Source organism: Platalea leucorodia (assembly GCF_965183815.1).
Source record: "Platalea leucorodia genome assembly, chromosome: 4".
Taxonomy (NCBI): domain Eukaryota; kingdom Metazoa; phylum Chordata; class Aves; order Pelecaniformes; family Threskiornithidae; genus Platalea; species Platalea leucorodia.
Genome location: NC_138826.1, coordinates 40,796,603 through 40,815,364, shown reverse-complemented (window position 1 = coordinate 40,815,364; position 18,762 = coordinate 40,796,603). Strand labels below are relative to the sequence as shown.

At 41.8% G+C, this 18,762-nt stretch overlaps 1 protein-coding gene across 2 annotated transcripts in view; it reads left to right on the top strand.

The window, feature by feature from the left end:
- Positions 1–18,762, top strand: part of PRKG1 (protein kinase cGMP-dependent 1) — a gene marked incomplete at its 5' end in the record, with an annotated part of 513,851 nt that overhangs the window by 463,462 nt on the left and 31,627 nt on the right. The gene's annotated exons all lie outside the window — the stretch shown is intronic.

Here is an 18,762-nt window from a genome sequence, read left to right as displayed (position 1 = left end):
CGTCGTTGTGAGAGCTCCTGAAATGAGATCTGGGCTCCCGATTCAGACGGTGGGCAGTCAGACCCTGTGATAACCACACAGGATCTCTGCTCCAGCCCCCGCAGGAAGAGCTGGAGGAGGAAAGCTGCAACGATCTCAAACCTCTGCCCTTGAATTCAGAGAGGTCGTCTGCTGTGCACTGCCTGATTGTTTGATCTACTGGACACCCGACCTTTTGGTTTACAGGGGAAACATAATCCCTCTGGTTCATTGCTACTGACTCCCACGCACATCCGAGCGTGGGATGCCGGAGCCTGGGGCTCCCTTGCCCTTCCCGAAGCTGGGCAGCATCAGGCAGAGCTGCATCTCTCCTGGTCTCCTCAGGCTTTTGGGTTTCCCCCATGTGACTTAAATCTGGAGTGGTCCTAAGTAGGCACCTAACATCAATTAGTGCTCCTGTGGAGCATCCAAACCATATCAGGATGCTTCCAAACACAGACAAGCTGAAGGAGGCTACTCCAAATTGCAGAAGTCTTTGGCAAGCCTCTTACCCCTTGCTTCAGCCATAATGAGGAATTGCTATAAAAACTAAGGATTACGTGGAAAATATCACAGAAAGGACAGGCTGATGCTGCTGCAGCCCAGTGGTGTCAACAGCAATAAAGCATGAAACTACACGCGTAAGGACAACGTAGTAGGAAACACAAAGCTGCAGGAGCAAAGGCATGAGATTAATTTGGGAATAATATCTGTTCAAGTAGATGCAGCTACCAGAAAGGCCCCCACCTTCATTCACCTTGGAGACTAAAAAAAAATGAGTAGTGCATAGACCTGATGGTTGAGAGCCAATATTTTAAGGTCCTATATGTATGGGTCACAAAGGAGCATCTCCAGCCAACATTTCATTGCTTTTTGGGAGGGCAACTTGTGTGGCACTGCAGATGAATAGAGAAGCTGTACAGTAGGTAGAGAAACCAAGAGAAATATAGGAGTAATGTAGAGTATTAGAGCAGCTAAGCAGGAAACACATAGCAGGGAAGGAAAGCGCACAGTGGAGGCAGAGAAGGCAGCATGTATTGACATAGCCCCTTGCTCAACACCAGCTGCTGCCGCTGGGGTTAGAGGCTGGGGGGGGCGGGTTATGCAATAATAAGATAAAGCACTGCTAACTATTTAAAAAGCAAATTTTTATTTAGCCCTGCTGGATGCAGATGTTCCTAATGCCCCTGTATCACTTTGAAATGAGTTCGGACCCTCCCTGCCTTGCCTGGTATTAATCAGGAGTCAGCAGCATTTGACGCTGAAGTGCCAGACAGTAAAATTTCACAAAATTACGCTTGTTTGGCAGGTAGCTGAGATCAGGCCTTTTCTAATTCATTTTCAGGCAAAGGGAAGCTAATTCAAAACCACCGCTGCTAATTCCGGGAAAAGAAGAAGGCATTAAGTCTCTTTTGGGAGTTTCAAGTGACAGCATAGCCATTAGCAGAGGGGAAATGCAGGAAGACAATCTTTATCAGAAACCATGTGTTTGGCTATATAGTTCTTCCCCAGAAGTCACTGTTTACCCTTTGGCTAAGTATTATTTTATTACATTAAAAAATAAGTGTTACTGGGTCTCTCCGTCCTCTTGGTGAGCAGCAGTTAGAATTTGTTGTTTATTAAAGATGCTTAAGGAGAGAGGAGGAAAACCTACTCGTTAAAGGAAGTGCATGATCCTCTTTGAGAACAGAAATGGACTTTTGGAAAGTTTTTGTGTATAGGCTGACGACCAGGTGATATTGGAGAAGTGTTTGCAGTGCAAGAAATCCTTGATGTCATCTGGGCTTTGTATCGCATCTTGGAGTAGAGGGGATCATCCCTTTGTGACTGCTTAGGTTTCTGTCAGAAAAGCAGCTCTGGGCATCCCTGTGCCACAATGATACTTAAGGGTTTAATGAAAAAAACTTGGATTTATTACAATAGTAGAAATGGTGGCACAGTCATCCTCTTATGTGGGCCAAGGAGGATGCTAAGCAATGTTTCCTGGGCCCACAACCCTTCATAAGGAGCTTCTCATGAGGTTCATGACCACCAGGATTTTGGTGTGCAAAACTCTGCTCCTTCACGTAACACCTTTACAATAGCTCCTGCAAACCCATCAAGTCACGAGAGGCTGCAAGGAAATATCACTACATGCTTGCTCTGCTTCTCCATGTGCTTCCTCACAGCTGTTCTCCAGAGGAGATACTGAGCAAAATGGACCTTTGACCTGATCCCAGACATCTCACAGGTGATCTGTTCTTGAATAAGTCTCCTCGTGTATCTTCATTTTACAGATAAGGACACAGATATGGAGAGATTAAGTGAATTAACCAGAAGTCCAGAATTAACCAGAATTAACCAGAACTGGAGCTGGCACCCTCCTAGTCTCTCCCATCTTCAGTCCTCAGATGTAAATGTAACGGGCAGAGAAGGAGACAGAGTGGAAAAAGCTTCACCTGCAGAATTATTTCCTGTTTAGGAACAGGAAAGCAAGAAAATTTTGACATTGTCCGTTTCAGTTGTGAAAGGATTAGTCTAAAACTTAGGTACTTAAATGTGAAGAGTTCCTTATTGCAGACGATGTTCAGCATTATCCCAGATATTAAGCCTCTAGATACTTCAAAAAACCCCACAGATTTTAGTGAAGTAGTATCTCCCTTTATTAAACAAATCTTGAAAATGCCAAATGGTAGTCAATTTTCAGGCCAGAGAGTCCCGGCTTGCTCAGTCATTGCTCATGTAGAGGCATTTCCCTTTGACCAGCCCTATTGCCTTTCTCTGAGTGTTTCCCAGCAGTGCCCTGCCTGCACCAGCATGGACTAGAAGGCTATGGAGGTACCAGGTGCTGTAGGTTTGTATAAAGGTGGGGTGGTTTCTGCTCCTTTCCTAGTAGTCCCTGACATTGTCTGTCCTCTTGACCATGCCTGAGCACTGAGCTGATGCTTTCATGGGACTGTTGTAAACTCTTGAGGGGGAATGATCATCTTGGAACCTGTCTTAGAAGTTTGGGTTATTTTTTCTACGTGTATCAGTTCATCTCTGTTTAGTTTCATGTGACACTTTATTGGCAAGTCACTGAATCTCCTAAGGTCCTTCTGCAGCTCTTCATGGTTCACCCTGTTTTTATTACTACCCTGAATAGCTTAATGTCAACGGAAAACCTCAGCGCTCTGCTTTTGAACCTTTATCCACATGAATTTTAAATCCATCAAAGAGCACAGGTCCCAACACAGCACCACACAAGATCACAGGTGACTGACCTCCACTCTCTGAAGCAGTTATTTCTCCACGAGAAGACCTTTCCTTTTGTATCCTGGCAACTTTGCGTCTTTAATTGCCTTTTCTGGGGAACCTTCTGAGATGCTTTTTGGAAACCAAATAAACTCTATCAGCCTTATGCGTGACCCCTTCAGTAACTCCAATATGTCCCTTTGCGGAAGACAGCATATCAAATTTGTTCCTGTGTCTGCTAATTCTACTCTTGATGATAGTTTTCACTAATAAAGATACAGACGATACAAGCTGTAACTCCCCAGATCAGCTCTGCAAGCCTTTAAAAATATTTTTATTGCCTCCTGGGGAAGCAGTAAGGATGTTAACCTGCCAGTCAGCACATATGTACATACTTCCGATATATTTGTGCTACCTATAGGAAAGGTAAGTGGAGAATGTGGGGGACCTTGGAGTGTTGCAGGTAATGCAGGGAGCAGAGGCAAAGGGGTATTGGGAGGGGAGGTATTGATATGGGGGTAAACTGGGAATATTGTAGTTGTTTTATGAAAATAATGATGTTGTTTTGAAAAAATGGAGCTACTTATACTAGCAGGACATAAACCGAATTAAAGTCTGTAAGTGTACAAGAGTGTCTCCCGAAGACAAGGCCTGGCTAAAGCTGTTTTAAGCATATGGGTGTGTGGTAATGAGCTGAAGGGTCGCCTGTGGAAACATGGGATATTCCTGCCCTCCAGTGGAAGTATGGGAAAGTGCCTTTCAGAAGTTGCCTTGGCTGGAAAACGGATGGGAGCCCGCAAAGGGCTGCTAAGAAGCTTCCAGGAAACTCATTGCTTTTGATCCGTTGTCCCCTGAATTACCATCGGTATTTCTCAGCAGAACCCCTTGGTCCTCTCTAGGTTCACCTGCCCATACATGGTGGTACAACCATCGCTACCTTTACTCAATTAAATTTTCCAAATCTGGGTCACTGAACCAAGTAGGTGATGCGTAGCCAGTGACATTTCAGTGCTCTAGTATGGGAGCGTGGCTTGGAGGTGTGTTTTAGGGAGCTCTCAACCGTGTAAGTCATGTTCAGCTCCTGGCATGCCATGAACCCTTCTCCAAAATGAACTGAGTACATGGGAGGTGTGTTAGGAAATATTTTCCTCCATTAGAAGAGTGGCAAATGAGTTGTTTGACTGCTGTGATGTGAGGAGTTTTGAGCCTTCCAGCTTCCTGGTATTCCCCAAATGAGACAACTTGCATCACTTCTCAAGCCAAGGAGTCATCTGCAGTAGAAAAACTTGAGGGTTAGGGTGGTTTGTTTGGTTCCTTTTTTTTTCCTCTCTCTCTAATTAGCACATGATAATATTCAAATGTTGACAAAGCACTTCGTAGTTTTCTCATGTGGTGAATTTAGAATTGGCATCAGTGAATAAGTGAGAACTATGCTTTTTCCTCATGTTAGCCACCACGTGTTAAATAATGTCTGATAAAAACTTCCTTTTATCTAGTCAAGACAAGTCATAAGATTGAACAGCTCATCTCTCACCATGTAGAACACAAACAGGCTTCCAGATCAGGCACCAGGCACTGTGAAACACAACTCTCTGGTTTTTTTTTTAATGCTATTATACATTACAAGTAGGGGCCTTGAGTTTCTCAGTTTATTCCAGTTATATACAGATACATTGGAAGTGATAATATAGGAGGGGCCTCACTGCATCAAGATATAGCTAACCCTGTATCCTGTCTCTGACCGTGCCCAACAGCAGGTATCTAGGAAGGAGAATAAGAGCAAAGAAATGCTTGTTGATTTGTGATCCACCAGTCTCCAGTGATTTGGGACACAGGGACTTCCTGCATATAGGTGCTGTCGATATATGTAGTAGCACTTGGGTTTTTTTTTTCCCTGAATCTGCTTAGCTGCTTTCCATGGCACACCCAAATTTTAGACCTTTGTTATCTCCTACCTGAGTTTTCTTTTTCCCATGAAGCAGCTCCTAATGCAGTCATTCCTGCAACAGAAACCAATCCAGACCTGTGCTCCTTACCATCACACTTCTTGGTACCTTTTCAATTCTACTCTGTAGGTTTTGAGATGGTGGGGAGGCGGTAAAGGTGGATGAATCAACCCATTACTGCATGTGTAAGATTAGGATTTTTTCCCTGATGTTCATCGCTGCATTTCTACAGAATTTCAAGGGAATGTTTTATCTTGTCCCTTGGTATCTTTAAGTCCTTGTGCAATTTTTCACCTTGGGCTTTTGTTTGCTATGTTTGGTGATTTAATATCCTTGAACAATGTTGTCATTTTACTTATTCCTGCCTTTTACAGATCATCTATAAAGATGTTGAGCAGGAAAGATTTGAGCACTCTTGGCCCTCATCCATTAGGAAAACCAGCCATTTATTACTATCTGCTGTTTCCTATTTTTAACCTTTTTTTAATCAATGCAAAGACCTTTCCTCTTATCTCACGGCAGCTTAATTTCTCTAACAGCCTTTTAGACCTTGTCAAATGCCTTTTGGAAATCCAAGCCAACTATATTGACCAGATCTCTCCTGCCCATGTGCTTGTCAACTCCTTCAAAGAACTCCAGTAGACTTGTGAAGCATGTTGGCTCTTCCCCAAAGAAGTCAGATTTATCCATGTGTCAACTAATTCTGTTAGGACAGATGTTGGGCTTAGTTGAGTACAGAGCTCTGGATCACATCAAAAAGCCACTTCCATCCCTTGGCAAGCAGAGCTGGTTACAAGCCACAGTTAGTAGTTCACCTTGAGTTCATGCAGAAGTGCTGGGTGAACACCATCTGGGCCTGGAGTTGGGTTAACGTTCCTTTGGTTGACTTGGGTCCCCTACTGACACTTCAATTGGAGGCAGTTACTGTGGTGATTCCCCTGGGAAGGAAGATTGCGGTGGGAGGATCTCCCCAAGATCTTCCATGTTGAACCCAGGGGTAAAAAGTGCACTGAGCTTTTCTCACATGGCTTTGTTCTTCTCAGTGTGCTCTTTCTAGAGCATGAGCCTCTGGAGACCCTACAGCCTACGGTCAGGCTTCTTGCTGCTGCTGTGATTGAGAAGGATTTATTATTTGTTTTTAAGCCTTTTGAAGTTGTTACTTGCTATTTTTTTTGTCCTGCCTTATGATGTTTTTCCTTTCAACTGGACAGGGTTTGATTCTTTTTTTTCTTTTCTCTTTATTGATTTGTTTGAAACTGCTTCATATTTGAAGGATGCCTTGCTTGCTTTTAATGTACTGTCTCATCCTGCTGTTCAGCCACACCAACTTCCTTTTGACCTATCCTAGGTCCACATTTGATAGATGGGATGTTTGCTATATGCTTCCAGATACCTACATGCTGCTGCTAAAATGTAATTCTCCTAATCAACTCTTTTAGCTACTCTTTGAATTCCCCTTTTGAATTTTTAAGTGCAAGAGTGATGCTTTTATTTTAAACCTCTTTTCAGACCTCCAGCTGTGTTAAATCTCAATACATCATGGTTTCTGTTACTGGGAGATTCTTCAATTGTAGTACTTTGAAATGGGTCTTGCATATCATTTGGCATCAAGTCACAAGTTTTCTTTGTTCTGGGGCCACCTGATTACCCATCTCCTAAAATAATCATTAATTGTGCCTAAAAATATAGGCTTGACAGATGGTATATCTAGAGTTTGTTGCACACTCATGCTAGATGTCTTGTCTGTGCTGAGGTCTTGTCGGAACTCCTTCAGCAGATCACAGCCACTCTTGCCCATTTGATGGTGGTCAGTAATCTCATCCTGCTATTCTCCTTCCCTGTTTAGACTGGAATTTCCATCTACAGATGATCTGTGTGACTTGATAATTTGATTTGTTAACCTGGTTTAACACAACAAATCACTCTTTCCTTAGGACAGGCTACTTGGTGTAGCCTTCATGTTTCCAGTGTCTTCTCTGTGGCTGCTATTATGTCATCCCAGCAATGGTCATTTCATGCCTCCTGTAAGTTTGTCGTACTATAGCCTTGTTGAGAGCTAGACCTTCTAGTTCTCCCATTCTTCTTTCTTAGACCTTTCTTAGATGTTTGTGGGATGGTGCATGCACAGTTGCTTTGGTTTTTCTGTTTCTCTGGATTTTCTTTAAATTGGCCCTTAGTTTTGATGCTTTTTCTTGACTTCTGGCAGATACTGGCCTTCAATTTGTGTAGTGTTGTTAAGCTCCAGGGCAAACTTTCTGCCTCTGCAGAGTCTCTCTCACGTGGTGCCAAAAGGACCTGCATGGCCCAAGACATAGATTTTGCTTTTGAAAGCGATACTCACACAAGAAAGCAAAATCTTAGCAGATAAGTCAAATTAAAAGTGGGTTTGACACAGGATGATACCAGTATGGGGTTGGTTATGTGGAACCCAGTTTCACTGATCTCTTCCCACAGTTTCATCTGTCTGCCAGAATAAACAAGCAGAGTGAAAAACCTCGCTTTGTGTGCACACGTACTTGCTTTGTAAGGAAAAATCTGCTTCCTGCCTGCTCCCACTTTTTCAGTAGGATTTTATGTAATATTCCCCTCCTCCCCGCCTTCCCCTTATATGTCACCTTTTTTTTTCAAAGTAAATTAGGATGAAACATGCCGGATGCAACAACTTCCACCAGCAGTGCCAGCATAGCTAGAGCACTCCAACGTTGGCCAAAGGAATAAAAGCTTGAGGGTTTTGCAGTAACGCTTTGGGAGGTTTAGTCCAGCAACCCCAATGCAATTAGTACCTCTCGCTGATGATCTGTGGGCATTTTGGAGGAGCCACTGGATTAAGAGAACATCATTCACCCATGTGCAACAGTGACATTTCCAGGTCCTGTCACACATGGGTCTACTTGAGAATTTGGAAGAGGCTGCAGGAAACATTGTAGAAATGTCTCTGGGCAACCCTTGGAGAAGGGACACCAGTTCACTCAAGGTAGACCTCTACTTCTTAGCAGCCGTCAAGCTGGAAACCATCTAGCAAGTGTTTTTTTCCTAGAGTATTAAGGCCATTTGAAAAAAAAGAATGGAGGGCAAAACATAGCACACACTGTTGTCTGAATCCCATGGGACTTGAACAAATGTGCAATAAGCAGTGAACACGGCAAGTTAGACAAATAAGTATGTCTGACATCAGCAATATATCAATCTTTTCTACACATTCTTTGAAAAATCTAAGAAAAAGAAAACTGCAACCAAGTCTCTTTAATCTGAGCATTGCTGTTGCCATGGTGAACGTTTACTTAGTCAAGCAACACAGTCCTACATTAAGGCTGGAGGCAAAAGGGCCATTTAGTCTTTACGTGCTTAGATGAGCAGATTTGGGGTTCATGGGATCTAATTAGCAGTTTGCAATCAGATCATGAGATTCTGTGAAGTAGAGGAGCAACAAGAAGAGCTAACTGTGATTTGAGCAATTGCAAGCTGTAATTAGACTGAATTTTCCTTGAGATCACATCTCACTTTCCAAGGTTGTAACGTGGCCATAGGTCTTCCCTGGTGACTCCCAACAAGTTGCCTTAAAATAACTTTAGTGTCTTTCTGTGGTACGTAGTGGCACACTCGATCCAAGTTTGGTAGGTGGGATTTGTTGACATTACAGAGGTCAGTTGTAGTTTTAATGTGAAATGCTTTTTTTCTGGGTACATCTCATAAGCGTGGGTTTTCCTTGGTGTTTTCCAAAGGAAAAAGTAAGCAGTCTGTAGGTGTTTCCTCTGAAGTCAATTAGAAAGGTGAAAGGAAAAACCCTTGATGCCTTATCTTCCAAATATATTTTCTTGGCTACAGAGCCAAACTGTTAAATTCAGAACTGATAAGGAGAATAGAGGGAAGTTAATGAATTGTCTCCTTCCTTACCATAATACTTTTTTTTTCTTCTAAATGATTCAAGGACAATTAGCATCAGGGACAAACACATGTGCAACCAAGGCACGTGTATTTTTCACTGACTTCATATTACTTTAAAAGTTAGGGTTTGAGTGCTACAACAGAATTCAGAATCACCGAGTATACACAAGCTATAGCTAATTTAGCTGGTGAATCTGGGGATTTAAACCCAAATTTCATCTCAATAGTGACTCATGATTTAGGAAGGTAAAATAAGAATTAATATGCTATAAGTCCCTGGCAGTTCTTCAATGAACTGCATTTGACTCTAGCTGTGTCACCCTGCAGTGGGTTGTTAGAAGTTGTGCTGCAACTCAACAACATAAATCCAATATATTATTCTGAAAGGTTGTTTATTCGTACTTGCATTAGGATGTGAGGAGAGAAATGTGCCAAGAAGGCCATTAAGGCATAATACTGCAGGGTGCTGGCATAACAAAGATAAAAAAGCAAAGTGAAGTGCATTACATTCTCAGTTTATTCCCATCGGCCAGGCAGAAGAGCTTTCTCTTTACGATGCATGTGTCTTAGAGCATGATAAATGTTTCTTTGCAATTTGATCCTTACCCCACACTTCTGTTGTAATGAGCACAGCTATAGGGTAAAATAAAACAAAAAACACAAAATAACCCATAAAAAAAATCAACAGCTTTTTTGGAAGTAGGGATGGGGTGGCCAGGACATGAAACTCAGTGGACTACAGTGAACTAAAGCATATAATAGCTATCTTTTATCTAGTGGGTGTAATTTTTCAACTGAATATCCTTAAAAAACTCACTGTAAAACTCAAAAAAAACAGTACTGCATACCTGCTGGCATCAAAACATGATGATATTGGGTTATGTATAGAGGGAGGATAGTAAACCAGTATTTCTTTCACCCCGCAACTGTGACAATACTCATTGCCCAAGGAAAACTGGTAGGGATTTTTCCAACAAAAATGTTGAATTGTCAACAAGGAAATGCTTTACAGAAACACATGATTTCGGCATGAGTTTATTTGGGGAAAAAAGATGTTGATAAATAACATTTTTCAATGATCTTTCATTTTATATTTGATGTTATTTTCATTGAAATGAAATTAAGATGTCAAGGTCAGCGTGCAGTGTTTGACGTGCTGTAAAAAATCATTTGCTTTCTTTAGAATTTTGTTTTGTGTGGAATTTCAGGTTGTGTTGCTGCTTGTCTTGGAGTCGGAAAGTTATTCATGTTTTATTTTTCCACTGTCACCAGTGAGTTTCCCACTGAGGTTAGCGTAGCGTATCATACACAATACTGCTATCAGCAACCATTTTGGGTTCAATCCTTCACTGAGCCAAGATATAGATGCAATACAATGGCAATGAGGCAGTTTCTTTAGTCTCCAGCTAGCAACATCCAGAGTTTAAAAAAGAAAAACCAAGAAAAAAAAGGAAGGAAAAAAGAAACAAACCCCCTCCTTAAGCAATATCTTTTAATACTGTACAGAACAGGAAACACCACCAGAGGAAGGAATACTCCACATCCTCCCTCCGCCCCTTTTAATTAAAATTGATTAAAGTCTTGTTTTTGTAAGTCAGTCTATCCTGTAGAGTATCTTGTTTGAACTATTTCAGGACATTCTCGGCATTAAGTGTATTAAAAAACTGCAAATGTTACTTTAACCAAAGCTGAAACGAGGATTTCCCAAAGTAGGACTCTGAGAGAGAGTCCTGTTGGAAGCATCAGGCCGTTTCATTAGAAGCTGAAGGAGAAACATGCGCATCTAGAAAATAAAATAAGCATTTCAGTGATGACCTCCCTTTGACTTTCAGTGAAAACGAAGGACCGGATTCCCTAAAAACCATCCTGATAACCTTGTGCTCTATTGAAAGCACTCTGCCTCATACCTGTATGGCATTATCACCCCCCAGTTGGCTGGCATTTTATACCCCAGTTTGTTTGGTTCTTCCACCAAAATTTTTGCTTGTTTCTGGTACATGAGCGTTGTGTGGATGTGTAATAACAGGGTGCAGACAGTCAAAGTACACCCCCATTTACACAAAACCCTTATGTCTGCTTGGATGAGAGAAAGAGGAGGTTTTTTTCTCAGCAGTTTGATTGTGAGCTTAGATACATGGGATCAGTCATGCATTTTAAAGGGAGTGATGCATTTTCCTGTGTTACAAGAGGAGAGGGTCCCACAGCAAACATCTGATAAAAAAGGTGAAATTCGGATTTTAGGGTTTTTTTCCTAATAAAGTTGCTCCATGCACATCCTGTGTTCAGATAAGGTCCCACTGCAGTGCTCATACTCTTGCTAGATGGAAGGTACAGAACCTAATAGGCATAAGTTGTTTAATAAGGTATTATTTCCAATCTCTCGGCACATTTAGAAGTTCAACAATATTAGCTTCATAGCTAAGACTTTTTAAAGAGCCTGGATGATGAGAAGGTCTTTCTGAGCTGTTTTAACTGACTGTATTTAAGTACGTTCAATTACATTTCTCGGTGAAATTGGTCTCGATGCAATAGCAAGTCTCCAAAGCCCCATAATTCACACAAATCTTCTATTTGCTTAACTACTGAAACAACTTACGATGAGCACAGCTCATTGTAACAGCATAATATCATGTTCACGTTTCCAAGTTCTAATTGAAACGTAATGTGCTTTTAAAAGAAGGAAAAAAATCATTTCTCTCTTAGTTTTTTAACTTTATGTTTTTAATTTCAGATCTCCTTCCCCTTCCAGAGGAAGTTAGAGATGCCATAGCTTTAATGTCTGTTTTAGCTGCCACTCAAATGTTCACTTTCTGTAAGAAAATCTAAACCAGGAGGTATGCTATTTCTCCTGATGTGAAAGTCATTAAAGGCAAGTACGCTGCGAGTTCAAGTGCTGGTGGGTCCAAGAGATATTCCCAGCCCCAACAACATGAACTTGAAAAGAAAGACAGCCTTTCTTTTCGATGCAATGGTCCACACAGCTGTAGCTTTCAATTGCATCATCACCACTAGCACATTGCTTTTAAAAATCCAAATGAAATCTCTCTTGATTTGGATTTTCAGTCGAAGGTGTAAGACAGATGGAAGTGGTAGCAGCTAAATCGGGAGTTAAAGCCACTGCACTGCTGACCTCAGAAGGATGGTCTGGAAGAAGGAGACCTGAACTAAGGAAAAGCTGGGTTATTAGTTATCATACTTTCTCCCTGTATCTATCTATCTACAGATACATGTAGATAGATCGATATACGCCTCTTACTTTTTCAGTGTTGTTTGCAATTAGAAAAAATGGAAGAGTAGAACATGAGTTTGATGTTCTACTCCTTGGTCTTCCTTGGTGCAGGGCAGCAAATCCACAAGTAAATCCTCTCTAACGGGTCTATGGGTAACACCATAGCACCCATCCCTCCCACAAATGGGTTATCATTAGGATAGCAAATACGAGGCAGAAATTATTTATGGACATAGTAACATGCCATTAATCCGTTGTCTCTGTGAAAGGGCAGAAAACCCCATTTGGATTTAGGGCAATCGGATGTCAGTGCTCCCTGGTTAAATACAACTTGGGGCCAGGTGGGCAACAATGACCTTATTGTCAATGGGAGAAATCACAGTCGTCTTGTGCTGGTACTTTTATCCAACAGCTCGGTGTCTTTGGTCAGCATCTTCCTGCTTTCACTGTCAATGGAGATGTCCTGGTACAATTTTGTGATCCTGTATTTGTGAACGAGCTAATAAATTGTGATAATGTGATGGAGCTTGAAATAAGTTCAACTTTACTGTAACGTTATGCGATAGACAGTAAAATAGCTAAAGAGCTGGTCGTCTTCTTGATATTTTTGTTCTTACTGATGCCAGCATTTATCTGAAAGGGACATTTGAAAGTAAAAAGGTGCATTTGTGTATCATGAGAGAGACGGACATCTGGTACCCAGAGGAAGAAACACAAAACGTAGGCATTTCCCATACAGAGGGACAGTATTTAGGAAATATTTATTGTCTGCTATCCCTGCCTGCTCTGCCTGACTAATTTTAGGGCATCTCCCTTTCAGCCAATACAATTCCATGGAGACCTGGGAGTGCTCTTCACTTTGCAGGATCAAACTTAGAGAGGTCTGATAAGCATGTTACAGTCTTCCCCAACAGGATTTTTGGGTTCATGCCCTTGGGGTGGATTTGTTGCTGCAGTGCTTTGTCAAGGGACATCTCCCCACCCCCCCCACCCCCCCCAAGGTGTACTGACCCAAATGTATCGATATCTGGAGGGAATGCTAGACTAGAAGGGTTTTGCACACTGGGTGGGACCTCTGAGAGGATGAGTGGCAGCGCACCATAAAGAAATACAGATTTGCTCTCAATGCCTCTCAAGAATTTGCTTTCAGGCATTCCCAGGCTCTGGATCTTGCTGGTTGTGTAAAATACACTGTCGCTGTGCCATGCTTCTGTCTGTTGCCTGAATGTGGCTAGATCTTCTGAGCCCCACTCAAACAGGGCATAGTTGAAGGTAAGGATCTCGTGTGGACATGACACGAGGTGCTTTTTATTTCGCTTTCACCCATATGACCATTCATAGATCTCCCTTTGTCCAAAATCACTCAGAAATACGGGAACCTGAGCTTTTCAGAGTCATTTGAGCAGGTGGGGAAGAGGGCTGGCCGGCACAGAAGGGAAGGCATGGGAGCCCTGCCACCATTTGCTGCATCTGCTCTTCCTTACATTGCTTTCAGATATGAAGCCTCGTTACATGAATTCAATCCATGTCCTCCGCCACTTTTCATAGCATGAATCCAATCCCGAAAACCTGCCGTGACTTCAGGGTACCAGGCAGGCGAACAGCAGCTGGGTGCCATGAGTAGACTAGACCCAGGTGGTTATTTTGCTAGGGCTAAAATATGTTAGGTTCAGGTGTATAGAAAAAATAGTCACAAAATTGAAGATTTGAGGTAACTTTTGCTTTCATTTATCACAAACTCTTTTTTTTTTTTAAAGTGCAGCATCAATAGAAGCAGCATCCTAAAAAGAAATCAGTTATATCTGAAGAATCATAAGGAGATGGACTGAGAGAAATCTCTTATTTAGTGGACACAGAAATAGGGTTTCCTTTTGTGATGTATTTTTTTGCTCACCCCACCTATGGCTCTTAGGCTCATTGCATATGTGTCTTCTTGCAGGCTGGGTTTGATCATCACCATCCAAGTATTGCTATTCAAGTTATTCTAGTCTTTGCAGAGATTCAATATTTCTGTCTGCAGAGGTGATATAGTGACCGGGCCAGCCAACAAAACTGACAAAATAGCTGTTAAACAAGCAGGTGTCTGTCACTGAGGAAGGCTCTGAAATTCTGTTTTTATCCACCCAAAATGATTACGTTCGCTCTTATCAGGGAGTTGGTGGTTGGTTCCCATTTGGTTGCAATTTACGTCTAGTTGGCAGCGCACAGGTGGAAAGAAGCCAAGTTTTCTATCAAGATGACAGTTTGGTAACAGATGTCTAATGTTTCCCAACACATTTAGCTCATGTGATAGGAATCGTGAGGTAGTTTAGTAAAACTGAGCAGTTGGGTAATTGCAAACCTTTTCTCCTCGCATTTTCTCATTTATCCTTTTTAGCTGCCTAGGTAAGGTGATTCTCTTTTCTTCTGTATTTGTAGTTTTGGGAGGAAAAGCTTGAAATGTGTTTTGGAGTAATTGTTGTCCTAGGAGGCAATCAGTCATTCAAATGGTTGGAAACCTCCAGCAGTGCAAGAAGCCACATGTTTTCCTCTCCCATTCTGCATAACAGGCATTGCCCAAATGCTTGGGCTGTGGCTTCTGCATTGCTGTTTCAAAGTAATGGGACATGTGGACGATGGTATTTACTCCTGATTCCCCTGATTACTTTGGTTTCTTGCATGTGATGCCTGTCCATGCTGAAGAGGAGGTTGAATCAAGGCATTTTAATTATCGACTCCTTAAAAGAGTATGTATTTTATTTGGAATGAGAGAAAGAAATGGTGGTCCCAAGCCCCAACTCTTCCATAGGAGGGCACTGATACTCATTAGGGCAAGATTGTTATGGAAAGCCAGTCGTTTGAGTGAGATTTCGGTAGGTACCTCTGTCATTCAGATTTGCAAGAAACCTTGGAGAAGAGCTTAGGAGATTCCACAGGATACTCGTGTTTGACCTAGATCTGAGCATTTCCTCCTCCATAATGTTTTCTGACATTCCCTATGGAGAAGATACCTCTCCTGTTAATTACAGGAGTGGACTGTAAGCTCTGGCAGGGTTGGTTTGGTAGGGTAGGTGACAAAACCCGGTTTCAATAAGCAAAAAGTCCCATTAAGAGTGCACTGGGAGTTGATACCTGGCCTCCCACAAGCTCCTGTGAAAATCCCAGCCTTAATTTTAAAAGCTCTTTTGTTGTTTCTCCCTATTTGGATGACACATTCTCTGTATCTTTTCTTTTTGTGCACTTCCAGCTATGATTTTCCAGGCGTTTTGGCCTGTGATAGCTGGGACAAGAAGCACAATTACCAAAATATACAGAGAAAGGCTCTTTCTTAATTATGTCTAATTCAACTAGAGTCAGAAAATCCCAGAAATCTCAGAATAGAAAGTTTGAGCCTTGCATCTGCGTAGCTCCAGAATGACACTGAACATGGGTGTGATGCTGATCAGCATTCATGCCTCCGAGCTTGCCTGAGATATCTTCCCAATACACCTCTTATTTATTAATTTAGGAACTTAAATCACCAACTCTTCCAGAGGTCAAAAAATCATTTGCTTGTTTGAAAAGTCTCAGAGCACCAGCATACGGCTGCGTATTTAGAATATAACTGCCTTTCTCATTAGACTGTTAAGTACCAGATGGGAAGAGGCTGTGGCATCTGCAAAGTGGTACCCAGAAGAAATACACCCTGACCTGGCACACATGTATTTTTCCCACAGAGTGCTGAGTTATTTCCAGGTCATCTTGCACAAGTGTGGTCGAACTCTCTCTACCATTCATCCCATCTCTGTTATATTCCAAGGGAATATCCCAAGCACCCTCCCCAGTATCTGAGCGTAGCAGATTCCTTCACCCTGGTCCAGAACATAACATTTTCCTACAGACACACCAACGTTAGTTTTTAAACTTCTTTTGTACTTCTTTGTACTGTCCTCCCAATGCCTTGAAAGGGTCCCTTTTCTTTTGGAGGTGATAAAATTAAGATATCACATATGTTTTTTCACTATAACTTTGTCGAGCGATGATCACAAAACCCTGGGAGTTTCTGTTTAGGGAGCGGCGTGCTCAAATTAAGGAAGTTGAAGGACAGAAGTTGAATTCATATTCTAAATTTCAGGATGAGGATTATCCCCTGATTTCTGATTTAGGAGATGGCTTGGGAATATTTGCATTTCAGTGTTTTTATTTCAGTGACTGAAGAGATTTATTCTTAAGCTTTGCAGGGCTGAAGTGCATAACTCCGGTTAATTTACAGGATTTTGATTTGAAAGTGGACTTTGACCTTTGTAGCTGGGAATAAAACAGAATTCAGACGTGACTGTTGTTACTAAGCATGTGAAGGGCTGCCTTGATTGATTTTACACAAATTTTGGTTTCACTATATATTTTCGGAATTTCTTTTGTTTTTTGGATGCCTGTTGCACAGTATGTAGAAAACTGCATCCAATTTGTTTTATATGCTTCATTGCACTTGTATGTACTAACTACACATAAGCAGTCTGTCAAAGAGAATTAGCCAAGAGACTTCAAAAAGCAATCACAATAATGCTGCAAGTACATTTTTAAAGCAAAATAATAAATGAACACATTTTTTTACTTTAAAAGCCATAAGCAGAGCTTTCAGCTTCTGCCACTCAACACACAAAAACAGTGAAGAAGTTGGGACTGGAGTGGCAGATCCCATCTCCCATCGAACTTAGGGATTTTCAGGAGAATTGGTGGAATTTGCAGGGGCTGGGACTATGGTCCTGCTTGCCTTGCCAGCACCGTGCCACGTCTTACCTAGTTTTTGTCCTCTCACGTTGCGTGATGCGAACTATGCATCATTTTTGTAGGACTTAGCCATCTTTCAGGATAAGAGGTGTTATAGGGGAAAAAAAACATTTCCCGTCTCTATCTCATATGTTTTTGGAGACCCTAACCCTTCTGACACAGCTGCTGTTTGCCATCTCTCATGGCCTGCTTGCTCAGCATTGAGAAATCCTCACTAGTTGCCCAGGGCAGAAGACTGGGTAGCTGGTCCCCTGCTTCCCTGGGAACATGAGATGGCTTCCTTCCGCATTTTCTTTCCTGCCTCCTTCCATCAAGAAGGGAGGCTCCAAGCCTTGGGCCACGGTGATGCAGAGCTTCTTGACCTGAAGTTTTGTATCCGTTGTTTGACTGTTGAAAGGAAATTTTCCATGATGGGATTTCAACTTCCTAGCAATTATAAATCATTAAGGGTATTTAACTGGTCAGGAATGCGAAAGATAACTCATGCGCTGTCTATACATTTATCATGAAAATTACATTATCATGATAAATTACATTACCATGATAAATTACATTACATTATCATGATAAATTACATTTATCATGAAAATTAGACTCATCTCATTGTTCTGTCACCCCTAAAATGATGTGTCTGCTGTGATTTAGGGGAACGTATAAATATGTCTTTCCTTTAGCAGAGGTTTTTGGTGACAGGTTTAGTATGCACCTCATGATGAGTATAAAGCGATCGATAAGCAGCTGTGTCACACAAGGTTATCCCAAGTTCAAAGCAGGCTCGGTACTGATCAGTTTCCAAAATCAGATGCATCAGGCTGCTGTGACCACAGGAGCAAGGTCACCGAGAGGATCTGGTGACAGTATAAATAATAAAGCAGAGCTTAAGTAATTTGTCAGCAGCACTCCCGAGATAAAATTGTGCTTTATTGCATTGGATTTGGGGCTTGATGATGTGACCTTTCACCTTTCTTGACACCTTTTTTTATTTTGCCCTTTTAACTTCAAAATTTTTTTTCTCTTTCTCCCCCAATGTCATTGCAGTTTTAAATACACTAAAGAAGGTGGTTTGAAGGGAATAAGTCAGTAAATCAATTCCATTCCATTATTGAATTAGAGACAGGCATGATGCACAGGGTATGTTAAAAAGATAGACAGGCGGATACGTATATATGATTGTGGCTAACACTGTGATGTTTTATCTTAACACTAGCGTTATCATGCACAAATGAAGCATCCAGGTGAAATAGCGGATTATGGTCTATCTGTTCATTGCAAGATATTATGGCTATAATTAAGTACTGAAAACCAAGCCAACTCCCCCTTTACAGCCTCCATGCCTCTCTCCATAATCCCGTCAATGCTCTTTTCCCATACAAGTCTGTGTCACCAGCGGCCAAAGGTTGTACATGCACAGGGACTTCTCCAGCAGCTGAATGTCAGACTTTATTGAGTGGGTGGATCCAGTTCATCCATTTCCCCTCCGAGCCTTTCTAAAAATACCATAAACCTTGACAAGGAGCTATTTTAGAGGAATCATATTCATGAGGATAGTCATGGGAAGCTTATTTTGGCAGGCTTGCATGTGTTCGATTTGCATGCTTCCTTAGTCAAGGGCTTGGTGAACTTGTGTTGCAAGCCAGTTGGACATGGGCTTAAGAGAGAGCATCTGGATTTTGGAACCTCCTGGGTTGGGACGTCTACTCCAAGTGAGTTTATAGGAGGAAA